This window comes from Panthera onca, chromosome A1 (assembly GCF_046562875.1).
Source record: "Panthera onca isolate mPanOnc1 chromosome A1, mPanOnc1 haplotype 2, whole genome shotgun sequence".
Lineage (NCBI taxonomy): Eukaryota > Metazoa > Chordata > Mammalia > Carnivora > Felidae > Panthera > Panthera onca.
Genome location: NC_138339.1, coordinates 200,182,770 through 200,203,408, shown reverse-complemented (window position 1 = coordinate 200,203,408; position 20,639 = coordinate 200,182,770). Strand labels below are relative to the sequence as shown.

The 20,639-nt window shown below is 33.3% G+C and overlaps 1 pseudogene; it reads right to left on the bottom strand.

Moving 5' to 3' along the window:
- LOC132680558 (small ribosomal subunit protein eS24-like) overlaps positions 1 to 20,639 on the bottom strand; it is a 179,641-nt pseudogene that overhangs the window by 116,613 nt on the left and 42,389 nt on the right.

Genomic DNA, 20,639 nt, shown 5'->3' with positions numbered 1-20,639 from the left:
AATGCGTATTTCAGATAAAAATATAAGCCATCATTATGATATCAAGATACAGAAATATTAATTGCAGATATAAAATTCAGAGTTCTCAAATGTTAGTAAATGACTATTTATATTTTGAAAAACACCTGTCCAAACATAGAGACTATGATTCAGGGACAAATAAAGGGGTTTACATAAACCTTACATAAACAGTTTATTATGTTTAATAAAGGAATTATGATTTGGGGAACAAGGAAGAGGTTTTGTATCTTTCTATCTTCTTCTTTGCTTATATGTTTACTTTTGAACTAAATAGTCTAAACTTGTTTGTTGATTAATACCCAGTATAAAAATTAAGATAAAAATAATTTTCAAAAGAATAGAAAACAAAACAATGGAAATAAACTGATGAAAAATAATAAATATTCATAATATACATTGATTTCAACATAAATTATTTAAACAGATATGAGTGTTTTCACATAAAAATGTCAAACTTTTTCTTTGTACTTCCTTCCTTTTTTTTTTTTTTTTAACTTTGTTAGAACTATACTATTCCAATACTGAGAACTATTTAATTCCAATACAAACACATCATCTGGACCCCTCTTTTGGGAGTTATTATTATTATTATTATTATTTTTTGTAATACTTGCAGTTAGGCCTAGTAAATGTATCTATCATTGATTATGATTCATCTATTGGCTCATCATTTGAGGAACAAAAATAAGTATTTTTATTTACTAATAAAACCCACCTTCTCTATAGACTGTATTATGATTTCCGTGTGTTATATAAACAAAGTTGTAGAAAATAATTTCACTGAAAGTTTTCTCACATTTAACCTTGATATGGACTGCTGTGTTTGTGGAAAATAATATGAATGGAAAAAAATTCTACGAAAATAAATGCATTATAATTGTTAATGAGATATCTTACCTTGAGCTCTCTGGAAAGGAGAAACTGGGGTACACATGTACTGGCAATGCTCTGTTGATGTGAAAATCCAGGGGATCAAGAGAAGGAGTGATAATTCCCTAGAGAAGAGAACAAGGGGGAATATTTTTCCATGTTTCATCTTTAATTGGTTAAATCTGTTCCACTGGGTGTTAACTGTCCTTCATACAAGAATGAGAGTCTCTCCTTTTCTGTAGGCTCTACATGTAGGTATGTTAAATGTGTGACAGTGGTGGTGACCAGAATTTAATGGCTATAGGAAGAGAATGATATCCTGACTAAAATAACCTACTCAAGTGCTTGATTCTGTATTAGGAGGGATAGTGGGGCAAGGCCAAACAAATCTGGGATGGAACATAAATTCAGTCAGTCTACTTGGATCTCATCTGGGAGCAAGAGGCACTGGCCTCTTTCTGGAGAGGAAGGGAATGGAGTTCCCTCCTATCAGTTGATGGCCATTTGCAATCTTCCAAAATAATTTATAAAGGGATTAACAAGCCAAGGTTATTGCTTTGATGTTACAGTTTTTCCTGGTTATAATTGTTATTCATCAGTTTCCTCTTTTGCTAACCATCCTAGGTCTGACCTATAGTTTAGCTGGTGTGTGTAACTTGCCTCTAGACCTTCAAACTCGGGGGATCTGAGCATGAAAATTTATACATTCTCTTATGAAACACTCTCTTTCAGAAAGATATGGCAATAGAATTCTAAGCTGGTGATTTTCCAAAGCTGTGCTTTTCCTGTTTAATTTGGCCCTTTCGATTTTTCAATTTTGCTTTGTGAATACTTTAATATAAACATGTTTTGCTATCTTGTCTGTGCACTTGTACTTTCAGATTAGGTAGGACATTTCACATTATTAAAAAGTCCTTCCTCATTATTTTTACTTCTACCTTTGGATGTCCCACATGAATTTTAGTAATGTTTACAACCTTAACTAATTCTTTAAACAGAAGGATAATGACAGTTTACTAAACAATTTAGAGTCAGTACATCTCATAGAGAATGAACAATTTAGCTGCACGAATTATGTGGATTTTAGTAGTTGATACATAGGATTTTATTAACGTTTGGGTAGAAATTTGGGGTAATTAAAATAAGCTAAAAATAGTACATTCATATTGTGATTCATTGTTAGCATACCCTAGTATTAAACAATATTAAAGACCTATTATCTTAAAAAGTGTTTATATCTGGGCTATTTAACTAGGAAGCCTACATATGTTTATCATAACACTAGTTATAGGTAATAAATGACAATATTAACATCTAAAAGTATTTTGAATATTTATATAAACAATCAACAAAATAATATAATTGTTTGCTGTTATACTTACCATATAGTTAATCTTAAGATATGATGAAAGGTGGTAATGTGTGTCTAATATTTACTGAATGCTGGGATATTAGATTTGAAATGTATTTATATTACTTCCATTTCACAAACAAGAAATCAGGAGCTCAGAACTATTAGTGCTTCTCCACTATTAAACAGCCAATAATTCAGCATTTAAAACCAGGTCTTTGGGGTACAAATTTGGAATGAATGCTATTTGGTTAGTACAATTTATGTTTATTCTGAAATAATTAAAAAAAAATTTAATGTTTATTTATTTTTGAGAGAGACAGAGACAGAATGTGAGTGAGTTAGGGGCAGAGAGAGAGGGAGACACAGAATCCGAAGCAGGCTCCAGGCACCAAGCTGTCAGCACAAAGCCTGACGTGGGGCTCGAACTGACGAGCTGTGAGATCATGACCTGAGCTGAAGTCGGACGCTCAACAACTGAGCCACCCAGGCACCCCATATTCTGAAATAATTTTAATATTCATTTTTTTATATTTGTACCCTCCCATATTATATTTAGACATGACTAGCAACATGTGCTTAATAGGTTATTTCAAAATGAAAAAAAATACTTACTTCTAAGTTTCAGGCTTCAAATTGCTTTTAATTACCTACCACATTCAACAGGGGGAGTTTCAGGGAGATTTGCAGTGTCTGAAGAAAAGAACACGCAAATGAAATAGGAAGAGAATGCAGAGGTGCAACAAAAGAAAAAAAGTGTTGTGAAACTGAGTTCTAGTAGGAAACATACAGGGTTCTGGTGTTCATCTGAGCACAGAATGAAAAACGTCCTTAGGTACCTTTGGGAGATAAATGGATTAAGAAAAGTCATTCAGGTATCTAATGAGAAGAAAAAGAAGCAAACTTCACTTATCAGGTATGGAAGGTTACTCAGGTTGATCTCAGGTTTACTCACAGTACAATACAGATCTAAGAAGACAGGAGGTATCAGTGTATACAAAATGTTGAGAGTTCCTATGATCCCAGAGTATTTTACCCAGCCATGATGCCATTTGATTAGAAATATGACAGGCATGAATTTTCAAATATGAAATAACTCAGTTATAGAGCACTGATAAATAGTTGTGAGAAAAAACATTGTGAAATGGCAGTTAAGAAATAAATAAAAATTAATATACCACGAAAGGAAAAAAGTGAGTGTCCATTAACACTGATAGCCCAGAGCCTGATTGGGATTCTCTCTCTTCCTCTTTCTCAGCCCCCTCCCCCCACTCGCATTCTCATTCTAAAAAATAAATAAATAAATTTATAAAAACAAACACAAAATTATTCTCAGGAGGTTTTCCTAATGTGAGAGAATGTGTTGGCAAGAATTACAGTGCTAATTTTATCTTCTTTATTGATAGAGAATTAATATACACTACTTTATATATTTCTATACCATATGTGTATATATTCCTGTTGACAAACACACACACACACACACACACATATATATGTACACACAATATACATGTGAACAGCGCTCGCCTCTTAATATTTCATATAATCTATTCTTTTAAGTTTTTATTTAAAATCCAACTAGTTAACATACAGTGTAATATTAGTTTCACATGTACAATTTAGTGATTCAATACTTGCATACAACACTCATTGCTCATCACAAGTGCACTCCTTAATCCCCATTCCATGTAATCTTTTTTTTTTTTTTTTTTTAAACACAGACACAGGCTGTGTTAGGAAATAACATGTCCTTAGGTAATAATTTTGTACTTTTCTGCATCACTTGAATTCTATGTGTCAATGTATCAAAAGCAAAAACAAAAATAAAATAATAACACTTCTTAATGAAAAGAAAAAGGTACGACAAAATGTTTACAACTTATTTTTGAAAATATTTGTAAACAGAAGCTCTGTTTTTGTGATGTGGACCAGTTGTGCTGAGGACATTTTTTAAAGTGCTTAATCAGATCATCATAAAAATGACACATTAAATTATAAAAAGTAAGCAGTTATAAGCAAATATTCACCAGGAATTTAATTATGGACCACCAAAAACTTATTGTAAGAAATATACTCCTAAAGTACACTCAGGATTTTGAGTCTCAGTATATTCAACCCACAGTAATATTAGAATAAATTTATGAAGCATTCTGAGAAAAAAAATATTAATGCTATTCATCCTGATAGTTTACCATTATTTTACCCACACATTCTTTGATAGTGGTGTTTAATTCTATTAATAATGTTTTTGATAATTAAATTTTTTGCACAGTAAAAACTATGTTCACGTCAATATTTTACCAGTATGTAATATTTGACTAGATATTTACAATAATATTACAACTGTCACAAACAAGGAAAAAAAAAAACATTGTATCCTTGGAAGATATTCAGTTTAATTTTTACAGTTAGACATGCACAAGTGATATGGAAAATATTTTCAAGTTCTCAGTATGCCAAAAGATAATAGTATTTCAATAGTCCACAGAGTAAGAAAGGAAAACAATAGAAGAGTATGGGATGCTTTGGCACAGAACAGCTAAAACAGAAATTAATGTTCACTCAAAGCACAAAATTATGTTATTTGAATCCATGTAAGTATGAAAACAAGTATGAAAAGTATGCACATCTTGAAATCTAGGTCTGGATATATTTTCATATTATCTTTAAAGAATCAAGATTAAGAGGGGCGCCTGGGTGGCGCAGTCGGTTAAGCGTCCGACTTCAGCCAGGTCACGATCTCGCGGTCTGTGAGTTCGAGCCCCGCGTCAGGCTCTGGGCTGATGGCTCAGAGCCTGGAGCCTGTTTCAGATTCTGTGTCTCCCTCTCTCTGCCCCTCCCCCGTTCATGCTCTGTCTCTCTCTGTCCCAAAAATAATAAAAAAAAAAAAAAAAAAAAAAAAGAATCAAGATTAAGCAAAAATTGTACAATTGATCATGAGTTTAAACATGCAGATTTTACTGTGAATTTAAATCACTTGAAGGAAGAGATTCCCATTTAAAAGATTAAGGTCTACAGTAGGTGCTGAATCAGGATCATGCTTTCTTGCTGATTGATGGGTCATGTACATTAATGGCTGGTTAGAATAATTATCACACTGTAATTTACGTGCCAGACTGGGACATGCCGTAGGTCTCATTTACTATTTTGTCATAACTACTTTTCCTCACTTGCAAGGTTAAAACAAACCAGACTATTCTCACAAGTTCGTATGTGTTTCAAGACTTTTAAATAAGATTATTAATTTATGTGGGTATTTGTAAATGATGCAAATTCTAGTGGGCAAACAATAATGATAACAATATTGATTCTATTAATTAATTGATTAATTCTAATTAATTCTATTAATACAAATAATCAACCTTTCTGTCCCATAATTTCTTTGAAATATGTAAAGGAGCATGTGCCTGAAGATAGGGATGCTATTCAAATATTTTATGTGGTAGATACCAGTCAGAAAATGTGACTCTGCTGTTATCATAGATGTTTGCCTTGAACAACCTACATGGTTTTTCAATAATATGCCCCTGCTCTCTTATTAAATAACAAACAGATTTCTTATTGAATAATTTTAATAGCTCTCTTGTTGAATAACAAACAAGTAATATCTCAATTATATTAAACTTGATTCATGGTCAAGTGTAAGAACAGATCTAAAACAGATTTAATAGGGCCAACATGAAGTATAAAAGAGAAAAGTGCCTTGTAAGCTACTGATCTTATGTCTCTCTCTCTCTCTCTCTCTCTTTTTTTTTTTTTTTTTTTGTCTAGTCCCTTCTCTTTTTCATTGCTTACATTTCCTCATTTCGTCTTATCCAGTTCTTATTCTGTTTTAGGACAAGCATTATATAGTCACTTTCTATTACCTTATTATGCCCCATTTTTATTTTACTTTTGTTTTATATTTTCTAAACACTTTTATTTTTATTTACTTATTTTTTTAATTGAAGTATAGTTGACACACAATATTACATTCACTTCAGGTGCACAGCATAGTGATTTGACAACTCTGTATACATTATGCTATGCTCACAAGTGTAGCTACTATCTGCCACCATCCAAGGCTATTACAATATCATTGACTATATTCCCCATGTTGTCCCTTTTATACCCACGTTTTATTCATTTTATAATGGAAACCTGTATCTCCCGCTCCCCTTCACCCATTTTGCCTGGCTCTCACCACCTTCCCCTCTGGCAATCATTAGTTTGTTCTCTGTATTTATGGATATGTGTCTGTTTTTTGTTTGCTTGTTTATTCTTTGTTTTAGATTCCACATATAAGTGAAATCATATGGTATTTACTTTCTCTGACTTATTTCACCTAGCATAATATCCTCTAGGTTCATTTAGTTGTTGCAAATGGCAAGATCTTAGTCTTTATTTTATTATTATTATTTTTTAATGGCTAAGTAACATTATTGTGTGTGTGTGTGTGTGTGTGTGTGTGTGTGTGTGTGTGTATGTGTGTGTGTGTGGGGGGGTACCACATCTTCTTTATTTATGTATGGATGGACACTTGGGTTGCCTTTTGTCCTCATGTAGGCACCTCCTCCCATATATAACAAGACCCATATATATGATGCCCTCCAGTCAGTAAAATTTGATGTTCACAATGTTATACTTCCTTCTATTTTATCTCAATGCTATCAGTTAGTGTTTAGTCATTTGTATACATGAGAAAAAAACAAGCTAACATTTATAAAACTACAAAAAAAGTGACATTTTTATATAATATTTTACAGGTTCTTTCTAAAAATGTAATTAAAATCTTTTCCCCCTAATTCTGAAATTCTTTCTATGTTAACAAATAGTTTTATTATACTTTTATTAGGAAGGTTTCAAATTGAGTCAATATCTTCTTACAAAGTGTCATTTTAGAAAGCTCTTCATAGAATTCAGATGCTTTTGCTTTGCATTCTCTTATATTGATTTTGAAAATTTATTTTTTAAAATATTTAAGTTTATTTATTTATTTTGAGAGAGAGAGAGAGAGAGAGACAGAGAGACAGAGAGAGAGAGTGAGCATGAGCGGGGAAGTGGGCAATTAGAGGGGAAGAGGGAGAATCCCAAGTAGAATGCATGTGGTTCAGTGAGCAGAGCCTGACATGGGGCTTGAACTCATAAACCAAACGGTGAGATCATGACCTGAGGCAAATTCAAGAGCCAGACACTCAACCAACTGAGCCACCCAGGTGCCCTGAAAATTTATATTTTGAAAATTGCAGTGTGGAATTAAATTTGTCCACCTCTTATTTTATTGGAGAGGAATTATCTAATAGTTTCATGAGAAAAAAACATACACATACATATATTTTTAATGTACAGGCACACATCTTTTTACACACATTCACAACACACAGTTATGTGTGTATATATATATATATATGTAAATTCATATATGATAAATATTATATATAAATAAAGTAAAATGTAAATTATATACATGAATATACATATATATTAACCTTTGGTATTCACTATCTCACTTTGCCAAGTACGTCAGTATATTCTTTTTCCTGTGAAGTAAACTCTGATATAGCTAGATGGGAGGAAAAGTATATAAGATGAAGCTACCACAGACAATTTTGAACACATATGGAAATGTAACTGTTTTCTACAACTGTTAGAGAAAAATCTGAAGTTGGAAATAAAATTGTTTTAATGATCAACTTTCAATGAGATTTGTATATTTCCTGTTTATTTCTACAGAAAAAGTAAATCCCAAGCTTTTTTGACCTGGTTTGGCTCATCATGAATATAAGGGAAGCAAAACTCAGATCAACATGACACAGATTATACTTTAGAGCTAAAGAATGGGCTTCACCCTCAAAGCAATTGCTGTCAATACTGCATATCTATTCTTGCCAATCAAGTGTTAGATATCTTTTCCTAAATTTTTTATTGGCATATACTTTTAAAAGAATAAAATGCATAGATTGCAGACATTAATTATGGGTTTTTGGGTTTTAACAATTGTATACACCTGTGTAACCACAACCCCAATCAAAATACAAGACATTTCTATTATCTCAAAGAGATCCATTTGCCTCTTTACATTTAATTTTCCCCAGAAAGCAGTCACTTTAAAAATTAATAAACTTTATTGTTCAAAGAAGTTTTAGGTCACAGCAAAATTGAGGGGAAAGTATAGAGATTTACCATATACCCCATTCCCCCCCACATGCTTATAGCCTTTCCTACTGTCAGCATCCCATGCCAGAGTGACTGGTACATTTGTTACAATTAATGAAGCTGTATCAACACATCATCATCACCCAAAGTTCAGAGTTCATAGTAGGGTTCACTCTTGGTTTGGTTTTGTACATTCTATGGGTTTTGAAAGTTGTGTAAGGACTTGTATATATCATTATGGTATCATACAAAATAGTTTCACTGCCCTAAAAATCCTCTGTGCTCTGCATATTTATCCTTCCCTATACCCAAACTTCTGACAACCACTGATTTTTTACTGTCTCCATAGTTTTTTTTTTCATTTTCCAGAATCTCATATAGTTGGGATCACACAGTATATAGACTTTTCATATTGGCATCTTTCACTTACTGATATGCATTTATGTCCTCTCTATATTTTCATGGCTTGATAGCTCATTTCTTTTTAGCACTGAATAACATTCCATTGTCTGAATGTGTTACAGTCTAATTATCCATTCACCTACTGAAGGGCATCTTAGTTATATCCAAGGTTTTGTAATTATGAACAAGCTGCTATAAACATCTGTCCAGGTTTTTATGTGGACATAAGTTTTCCACTTCTTTGGGTAAATATCAAGGAGTGGGATTGCTGAGTCATATTGTAAGAGTGTGTTTAATTTTATAAGAACCTGATAAATTGTCTTCCAAAGTGGTTGTACAAAAGCATTCCCACTAGTAATGGATTAGAGTTTCTGTTCCACATTTTTGCCATGGTTTGGTGTTAGTGTTTTGGGTTTGGGCCATTCTAACAGATGTGGTATCTATTAGTAGTATTTTATTGTTGTTTTAATTTGCAGTTCTCTAATGGTATATGATAATGACCATCGTTTCATGTATTTACTTGCCATCTGTAGATATTCTTTGGTGAGGTGTCTGTTAAGGTCTTTGGTTCATTTTCTATTCAGGTTGTTTGTTCATTTGTTATTCAGTTTTAAGTGTTCTTTGTATATTTTCGATAGTAATCCTTTATCCAGTGTGTCTTTTACAAATATGTTCTCCAAATCTGTGACTTGTCTTCTCATTCTCTTGACATTTTCTTTAACAGAGCAATTTCTTAATTTTAATGAAGTCTGCCTTATCAATTATTTCTTTCATTAGTTGTACCTTTGGTGTTATATCTAAACAGTCATTGTCATACCCAGGTCAAATAGATTTTCCCCTATGGTATCTTCTATGAGTTTTATAGTTTTTCATTTTACATTTAGGTGTATGACACTTTTTGAATTTTTGTGAAGGGCCTAATGTCTGTGTTTATCCCCCCCCCCCTTTTTTTTTTTTTGCATGTCTGTGGCCTGTTATTTTTGAATCAGTTGTTGAAAAGACTATTGGGTCCATTATATTGCCTTCGCTGCTTTGTCAAAGATCAGTTGAGTATATTTATGTGGTTTTATTACTAGGCTCTCTATTGCATTCTACTAATGTATTCTTTCACCAATATAAAAGCCTTGATTACTGTAGATTTGTAGTAAGTCTTAAAGTCAGGGAGTGTCATTTCTCCAACTTCAGTGTTCTCTTTCAATATTTAGTAAGTTATTTTGTGTCTTCTGCCCTTCAATATAAACCTTGATACCCACAAAATAATTGATACCCACAAAATAATAGTTGGGTAGTTGATACCCACAAAATATTTTTTTAGGGACTTGTATTGAGATTGCATTTAATTTGTAAATTAATTGGGGGGTACCTAGGTGGGTCAGTCAGTTAAGAGTCCGACTTCAACTCAGGTTGTAAGCTCACGGTTTGTGGGTTCAAGCCCTGTGTTGGGCTCTATGCTGACAGCTTAGAGCCTGGAGCCTGCTTCAGATTCAGTGTCTCCTCTCTGTGCCTGTTCCCTGTTTGCACTGTGTCTCTCTCTCTCAAAAATAAATAATTGTTAAAATTTTTTTTTAAAAATTGTAAATTAATTGGGAAAACCTAACCTCTTGAAAACATTTAGTCCTTCTATATAAGAACATCAATTATCTCTCCATTTATTATAGGGTTTTTTGACTTCTCTCATCAGAGATTTGTAATTTTCCTCGTATAGATATTGTACATATCTTGTTAGATTTATACTTAAGTATTTCATTTTGAGAGGTGCTAATATAAATAGTATTGTATTTTCAATTTCAAATTCCACTTACTCATTGCTGGTGTATAAGAAAGTGATTGACTGGATCTTACATACAGCAGCTTTGCTATAGTTGCTTATTAGTTCCAAATTAAAATTGGTCATTTTTTTTTTTGAGATTTCCTACACTGACAATCTGTCATCTGTGGACAAAATTTTATTTCTTCCTTCTCAATCAATACAATTGTGTGCCCTTTTCTTTACTTATTGCATTAGCTAGGACTTCCAGCGCAACATAAAAAGAACTGGTAGGAGAGGACATCCTAATCTTAGTGTCAAAACATCCAATTTCTTACCATTAAGGATGATGTTGGTTGTAGATTTTTTTGTACATGTTCTTTACCAAGTTGTGCAAGTTTCCCCCTATTCCTAGTTTGCTGACTTTTTCGTTTTGTTTTGTTTTGTTTTTGTTGTGAATCGTTGTTGAATTTTGTTAAATGTTTTTTTCTGCAGCTATTTATATCATCAAATGATTTGTCATCCTTAGCCTATTGTTGTAATGGAAAACATTAGATTTTTTGTTTTGAACAAGGTTTATACCTGGATAAATCTCACTTGATCATGGAACATAATTCTTTTTATATATTGTTGGATTTGATTTGCCTATATTTTGTTGAGGAGTTTGCATCTATGTTTGCAAGAGATAATGGTCTGTAGTTTTCTTGTAGTGTTGTTTTGTTTTGTTTTTCTGGTTTTTGTGTTGGAGTAATGCTGACATCATAGAATGAGTTAAAAAGTAGTCCCCTTGCTTCTATCATCTGGATAAGATTGTAGAGAATTTGTATAATTCTTTTTTAAATGTTTGGAAAATTTACCAGTGAACCCATGTTGGCCTGAAACTTTCTGTTTTGAAAGGTTATTATTTGCTGATTTAACTTCTTTTGTAGTTTAGGCCTATATATATTGACTGTTTCTTTTTGTGTGACTTTTAGGAGATTGTGTCTTAAAGGAATTGATCCGTTTCATCTAGGTTATCAAATTGTGGGCATAGAGTTGCTCATAATAGGCCTTTATTTTCCCTTTAATGCCCATGGTGTCTATAGTGATATCCCCTCTTTCATTTCTGATATTAGAAATCTGTGCCTTCCTTCTTTTTTTTTCCTAGTTAACCTGGTTACAAACTTACCAATTTTATTCAAGCAACCACTTTCTTTTTTCTTTTATTATAGATCCATTTTGCATACTGTATTATAAAACAGACAAATGGAATTGTATTTCATCTGCTCTGTAGTTTCTGACTGTAAATCGCTGGAATGCTTTTGAGATATATCCATGTTGCTGCACTGTATCAATAACATATTCTTCTTTATTATTGAGTAGTAGTTCATTGTATGTAGATATAGTTTTTTATTATCCGATGTGTGGACATTTTGGTTATCTTTAGGCCTAGATAATTTTGATTATGGCTGACATGAAAATTCTCTTGACTTTTCTTTCGTGGGTGTTTGTTGTATTTTCTTGTATAAATGCCCAGGTATGGAATTCCTGGGTAATAATATAGACATACCTGTTTATACTTAATTTTAAATTAAGTGAAAAATATTTTTTTCTTAAGTAGTTTTAGTTTACATTCTGGCCAGCAGAATGTCAATGATCCAAGTTGCTCTACATTCATATTTACATTCAATAATGTTAGCTTTTTTTAAAATTAACCATTCTGATGAATATGAAATAGCTATTATTTCACTTTAGTCTATTGTTCTCTTAAATTCCTGAGCCTTACTTCTTCACACATGCTCAGCAAAAGACTGGGCTAACATAAAGAAAAAATATGATTCAAGAAATTTTCTCTCTAAATATACAAACATCGCTGTATTTGTACACATCCATCTTTCCCCCCCCAACTTTATTGATTTATGATTGACAAATTAAAATTGTATATATTCAATGTGTACCAGGTGATGTTTTGATATATGTATACACATAAATATGATTGTCACATTTTTGCTAATTAACGTATCTAACATGTCAATAATTAACTTTTTTATGTGTGTAGTGAGAACACTTAATCTACTTCCAGCAAATTTCAAGTACGCAATACATCATTACTAACTATAGTCACTACTCTATACCTTAGGTCTCTAGAACATACTCATCTCACAACTGAAATTTTGTGCCCTTTGATTATTTCTCCATTACCCTTCAGCCCCTTACAACCACTATTCTACCCTCACCTTCTGAGTTTGAGATTTATAGATTCCACAAACGAGAGATCATTTTTTTCTTTTATTTATTTATTTTGAGAGAGAGAGAGAGAGACAACACAAGTAGGGGAGAGGCAGAGAGAGAGGGAGAGAGAGAATCCCAAGCAGGCTCCCTGCTGCCAGCACAGAACCTTATGCAGGGCTTGAACTCACGAACCATAAAATCATGACCTGAGATGAATTAAGATGTGAAGACTTAATTGACTGAGCCACCCAGGCACACCACCACAAATGAAACATCATGAGGTATTTGTCTTTCTTTTTCTGGTTTATTTCATTTAGGATAATGTCCTCAGATTCATCCATATTGTTGCAAATTGCAGGATTTCTTTTTTTAAGTCTGAAATATATCTAAAATATATGTCTATATTTACAAATATATATTGTGTTTTAGATAAGTTATAAAATATTTGTAGTTTAGTATATATTTTGTGATATTATATAATATATGTATACTGCACTTTCCACAAAATACCTACATATGTAATATATATACCACATTGCCACACAATATATACAATATCACAAAATGTAATATCTATCACATTTTTTAAGTTTATTTATTTATTTTGAGAGAGAGTGCATACTGCATGTGCACATTTGAGTTGGGGAGGGCAGAGAAAGAGGGAGAGAGGGTTCCAAGCAAGCTCCTTGCTGTGAGTGCAGAGCCTGAGGTAGGGCTCAAACCCATGAACCATGAGATCATGACCTGAACCAAAAGCAAAAGTCAGACAGTTAGCTGACTGAGCCACCCAGGTTCCCCTATGTATCACACTTATTAATCTATTCATCCATTGACAGGCACTTAGGTTGTTTTCATATCTTGGTTATTGTGAATAATATTTCAATTAACATGAGAGTGCAGATATCTCTTCAAATTTCAATTTTATTTTCTTTGGCTGTATATTCCCAGAAGTAGGATTGCTAGATCATAGTTTTATTTTTAGCTTTTTGAAGAATCTCCGTACTGTTTTCCCTAATAATTCTATTTACATTCTTACCAACAGTGTGTAAGTTTCCCTTTTCTCCACATCCTCAGCATAGTTCCTTTTTTTTTACTTTTTTATCATAGCCGTCCTGACAGGTATGAGAGGGTATCTCGTTGTAGTTTTTATTTTTAGTTCCCTGATGATTAGCGATGTTGAACTTCTTTTTATATGCCTGTTAGATTTTTGTATGTCTTCTTTGGAAAAATGTCTATTTAGGTTTTGCAGATTTTTTAATTCTTTGTAGTTGTTGTTTTTTTTCTTGCTATTGGGTTGTATGAGTTCCTTATATATTTTATAATTATAAATGTATAAGCAACTAACATAAGAGCACTTAAACATATGAAGCAAATATTAACAGATCTAAGGGGAGAAATAGACAGCAATACAATAATATTAGAGGACTTTAGTGTCCCACTTTCAGCAATGGATACATCATTCAGAGAGAAAATAAACAAAGAAAAAGTGTATTTTAATAATACTATAGACCAAATGGTTTTAAGAGATATATACAGAATATTCTGTTCAATAGGAGTATAATATACATTTTTCTTAAGCTCACATGAACATCTTCCAGGATAATTCATATGTCAGCCCACACAGTGAATCATAATAAATTTAAGAAAATTCATAGTATATCAAGTATCCTTTTCCAACCACAAGCATGAAACTGTTGAACAACTGATGGGTGGATGACATCAAGAGAAATAAAAAAAATATATTGAGACAAATGAAAATGGAAACAAGATGCCAAAACTTATGGGATGCATCGAAAGCAATGCTAAGAATGAAGTTAGCAATAAAAGCATATATCAAGAAAACAGAAAGATTTCAAACAACCTAGCATTGCTCTCAAGAAATTAGAAAAGAAGAACAAACTAAGCCCCATAAGCAGAAGGAAAGAATAATGAAAATCAGGAGAGAGACAAACGAAGTAGAGACTGGAAAAACAATCAATGAAACTAAGGTAAACAAAATTGACAAACCGTTAGCTAGACTAAGGAAAAAAACAAGAGAAAATACTCAAATAAACATCATCAGAAGTGAAAGGAAACATTACAACTGATACCACAGAAGTACAAAGAATCATAAGCGATTACTGTGAACAATTACATGCGTGCATCCCCTTGTACTCTTTCCCCATCATAATGATGAACTGACAGTATTTCTTGTTAATGACTGTTTTTACTCCCCTCTTCTGCATACTCTGCATATTCCTTAGTCAGTCTCTTTAATGAAAAGTTGTATTGCTGGCTTCACTTTGTCTCCTTTGTCTTCAAATCATATTACAGTCTCTTCATCAGTATTTAAAGAAGCTTAAATCTCTTTAATCAAAATTAACATCATACCTACCCCTCATCTATCACATACTCTTCCAGGCTATAAACATTTTTCTTCACCATATCTTCATAATTCAATACATCATTATTCCATTCAACTTACTATTGTCCCTACTTCTTCACACCATTCTTTTGCTAAAGACATCTGTGACTTCTGTGTGACTAAGTACAAATTTATCTTCAGGATGTGTAATGGTCTTGTCTTCCAAACAATATTTGTGGTCTTTACTGCATCCCTTTACTGTGGGCTTCCTTTTTTGGGCTTCTGTATGAACAAACATCCACCCTGTTTCATTTCCACCTCCTGGAATAGTTATTCCTAGTTTATTTTGTAGGTGGCTCCATATGACTCTTAAATGAGTCTTCTCTTTGCAAGCTACCTTCTTGTTTCATTAATGTAAGTACAATTTGAGCAATTGCTTAATCCTAAAGCTTAGGAGAGATCATTGATTTCAGAATATATGACTATCAACCTTTAAACTATCATCAACTCAATTATAATGGATTAACTTTTTAAATATCCTTTTGTGATTCACTATCCATCAATCCATTTATAATTTACCATCTGCCCTGGAGTGTACCTCCTTTGTATTTTGAACCCATCTTCTGCTTTTTATCCTGTTAACACCTCATCTCTTCCTCTATCATACCTTAACTAGAGTGTATCTCTCTAGATTGTATTTTGTGTAATCTATTCTATACCTACTGTCATCTTAAAGATAATAAAGCAAGCAGAATGTGTCACTTATATTTAGAAAATGTTTTAGTGACTTTTCATTGTCCTTGCCAAACATCATCCTTGCAATCTGGTGCGTTTCTTCCTCAACTAGCTTCCCTTTTCACCTTTTTGTATGTTACTCAATTCACTTCATCAAAACAACCCCCCTTAGTTTTTAGAATGTGCTGAATTTTCTCTAAAACATGAGGCTTCACATGATTTCCATTGAAGGAAAATTTCTTTCATTCACCCTATTATATTAAATTCACCAGGTTACTACTACTTACCCTTTTGATCTCAGTTTAACAATTAGTTCTCAGATTAAATTTTTCTTTTTCCATACTAGCTTAGCTCCTAAATACTGAATTTTTCCACTGGACAGTACAATCTACAAGGGCATAAACTGCATCTGTTTTCTTCCCTGACAAATTTGTAGCATCTACACATTCGTCTGGTAAAGAATGGACAGTGACAAATTAGATATTGAATACATCAGTATATCACAATCTCTTTCTTGGTTATATTGCAGAGACAGGGGATTGATTAATCCTGCACAAGAATAACTTGTACAAGTTAAATAGTCATCCTTTCTTAGGTTAAAAATCCAATTTAGCACCGTGCTAATTTAAAATAAGTAGTCTATGATGTTTCAAAGTTTTAGACTCTGATCACAAAGGGTAAAAAAAAAAATATTTAATAGATGTCAAGAAATGCATAAGACAAAATTGCGTTTTATTGATTTTTAAATTCTTTCATTTTCATAATTTCCTAAATACCATGAATATAACTGTTTCCCTACAATGTACATTTATGAAAGCAATCTGATTTACAGAAATATTGTTTCTTTAGAAACTTACGTCAACAGTCATGCTAATTAATCATTGACAGAATGAAATTAAGTCTCACTAAATAGGAAGGATCATCCACTGAAACGTTCAATTAGAAAGTGAGTAGTACATAATTTATCACTAAACTAGTCATTTTTCTTGCTCCTTTAAAAGTTGAATATTATTCTGTAAAGTGAATATGGCAAATAAATTTTATTAATTAATACAGATAATTTAGAGTAACTTATATGTTGAATAATAAAAACTGGTAATTAATAACATTAGTTATTATAATTTAGTGACATATTTTGTAAATTTCCAACTAAAACAATGTCTTTCAGTATTCCCAATAAGAGGAATCCAGTATTTCCTCAACATTGGCATCTAGAAGGGCCATAAAATGAGGCAATTTCCATAAATGAATTCTCTGAGGAATTTAAATAATTATTTTAGGTATGTGTATATTTTTCCCACTTGTGAAATTAGTGACTTGGAGTAGATGGAACATAAAGCATCTCTAGGGTGAAAGGTTTCCTGACTTTGACTTATACCTACAACTTCTGTCACCAGAATCAATGCTTACTTCATGTGGAGGAAGTTTTGCCCATGTGCTATGATCTTCTCAAATTTCTTTCATGACCCCTTCCTCATGACTCCCCTGGTGCTGATAATTTGTTGCTACCAACAGAAGAGTCTTTAAAGTGGGGCATTTCTTCCTACAGATCTTTGAGTAAAACACACATCCAACAGAATAGTTATAACTAACTCAAACTGAGAACACCATGGAACAGGGAAATAATATTTAATTTTTTATGGGGAGGCAGGAAGGGATGAAGTGTACCAGTATGTGTGGCATTAAGACAAAGCTAAAAAGGCTATATATTTCTAGGCTGACAGAGATTCTCCTACCTCACTGAGGATGTGTGAAATGAAAATAATTTTTACTAAAAAGAAAAATATTTCCTAAATCTTCTTTAACTTCTTTAAGTTTCAGCTTCTCATTTGGTAAAATAAGGCTAAGAATTCTCCTGCGCATTTAAGTAATATATTTCCATCAACGTGTTCCAACCAAAGACCACTAGGAACATGCCTGTAGGTGAACAAGTGGGTTTATTACCAATTGCAGAGAGGCAGAACACACACTATAAGGAATGGTAGGAGGTCTCATAAAGAAAGCATTAGAAAGAACCTGTAATTGGATTTGGACTTTTATTGGGTAATTTGGAAAGAGGGTATGGAAATGACAGGGGTCCACTTTGGATTGGGTGCTATTAGGATGCATCAACATTTCTATGTTTGAAAATCTCATTAAATTTATCTACAGGAAGGGCATGTTAGAGCAAGCATAACATTGTATTTGTTAAAGAAAAAGCAGTCATTCATAATTGCTGAGAAATGGGATGTTTTCACTTTCATTGGTTGTACAATATTGTTTTTTCTCACTTTATGATAACCTCTGTGATTTTATTGATGTTGGTGCCTACCAACATCATATATGTCCAACATATATGTCCAACAAGAGAACAATGTGGCCTAGTTATGAGTATCAGACCATCATCTAACAACACTAAAGCCTAGCTGTTATTGTCAGATCACTTCCTGAATGTAACAGGCTGCATTTTCCTTTCTCACAAGAAAGAAAGAAAGAAAGAAAGAAAGAAAGAAAGAAAGAAAGAAAGAAGAGAGAGGAAGGAAGGAAGGAAGGAAGGAAGGAAAGAAGGAAGGGAGGGAGGGAGGGAGGGAGGAAGGAAGGAAAGAAAATAATGAAGAAACACTTGATAGAGAAAAATTCAGGATGTCCAACATACCATGCAGAAGTTCTAAAAAGAGAAATAAAAAAAATGGACAGGAAGGTATTATCAAATTAATACTTAAGACAGTATTCCTCAACTTTAAGCATAACATTATTTAATATAACACCAAGTACAAAGAAAAGTTTATAAAAGCTTCTAGAGAAAAAGCAAAAACATAAAATAAAAGATCCTTTACAATGGGACAAGATTCATATTACCATGATAGTGCTCAGGAAGAGTGCCAGATTCTAGCACAATGGATCAATGTATGAACATTCTGAGGAAAAGCAGCTTTTTATCTTGCATTCTAGAGGCAGCCAAACTTTAATCATGCAGTGACTCAGTAGATTTACCTCCGCTAAACTATTTCTGAGGCAGTTACGTGAAAATATACTCCAATAAGATGAGAATGAAACAAGGAAAATGGAGACTTGAGATAAGTGAAATGGTGCAATAAGCCATGAGCACAGTGAAAGAACCTGCAGGCTGAGCTGTGAAGCAGGCCAAAGAAAGAAACACCGTCTACAATGGCAGAAAACCAGCGGGCTCAAAGAAGCATGTCTTAAGGCGGTGCTCTCAAACTTTAATGCACAAAGGAATTATCCAGACATTTTAGACTGTCAGTTTCAATTAGGTAGGTCTGCAGTAGGACCCAAGAGTCTGCATTTCCTGCAGCAGTCAGTTGATGCTGATGCCATTTGCTCCATAGTCCTTGCTATGAGTGGCCAGCTGTGCCCCTGAGCAGTACATTCAGTCATTTAACATACAAATTTGTGGTTCATACCACTAAAACTTGTCACATGTTTCTCTTCATTGTCCTTAAAACTAAATCTTTATTCCTTTCTCTGGTTCTAAACTTTCTTTATAAAAATAATTTTATCAGCTTACATTTCCAACTTCAACTCATATCACACTAAGCATCATTGATTATGCTCCAATCATACTGGCACAGTTTCATGGATGTTCTAACTTTAGAGTGTTTACTTTTGCTGTTGCCTCTGCCCACATTTTCCTTTCCTAGCTGCTTGTAACACTTGGAGAAAATGTATATATCACTTCTTCAAAAAACGTTATTTTTTTTCAGTTTATTTGTTTGTTTGTTTGTTTGTTTTTACTTTTAAGCAATCTCTACACCCACCTGGGGGCTTGAATTCACAACCCCAAGACCAAGAGTCACATGCTCTTCCAACTGAGCCAGCCAGGCCCTCTTCTAAAAACGGTTTTAAATCGCAAACCCGTTTTTCTCTATTATAGCACATTGTCCATTTTTACCATAGTACTTAATATAGTAATTATGCTAAGCATTTTTATTTTCTCCCTCCTTTATATCATATGAATACGATGAGGATTAGTTCTCTCTATTATTTACAGTTATCCACAGTCCCTCCCAAATACTTGATACTCATTAGACACTTAATACTTGGGGAAAGATTATATGACTAGCACCATGCTGAGAAATAATATGAAAGTTATTGAAGTTATGAGACAGAGAGGCTTAACGTGGAATGGGCATGATGTAATAATGTGCAGGAGTCCCTCCCTCATCTATGGTTTTTCTTTCCACAGTTATAGTTACTCATAGTCAACCACCATCTGAAAATATTAAATGGAAAATTCAACAAATAAGCAATTAATACATTTTAAGTTGTATAGCCTTCTTTTAAAATTTTTTTAATGTTTATTTATGAGCGAGAGAGTGAGAGAGAGAGAGAAACAGAATGTGAGCGGGGGAGGGCAGAGAGAGAGGGAGACACAGAATCTGAAGCAGACTCCAGGCTCTGTTGTCTCTCTGTCAGCACAGAGCCCGTTGTGGGGGCTTGAGCTTACAAGCTGCGAGATCATGACCTGAGCCGAAGTCAGACGCTCAACTGACTGAGCCACCCAGGCGACCCAGTTGCACACCTTTCTAAGTAGTGTGATGAAACCTTGCACTGCCCAGTGAATCATTTATTGTCCAGTGTATCCACACTGTGTACACTTCTTAATTGTTAGCCACATACCAGATATTTATGTATAGGAAAAAATTAGGGTTTCTAATGTTAGGTACTAGCCTTGGTTTCAGGCATCTGTTGGGGGCCTTGGAACATATCCCCCAGGGAAAAATGGGGACCTATGTAAAGTGGAAAAGTAATGACTTTAATATATCATCATCTCAGTTGTCTTTTCAACTACTTTCAGATATTACATTGCTTACTCCCAT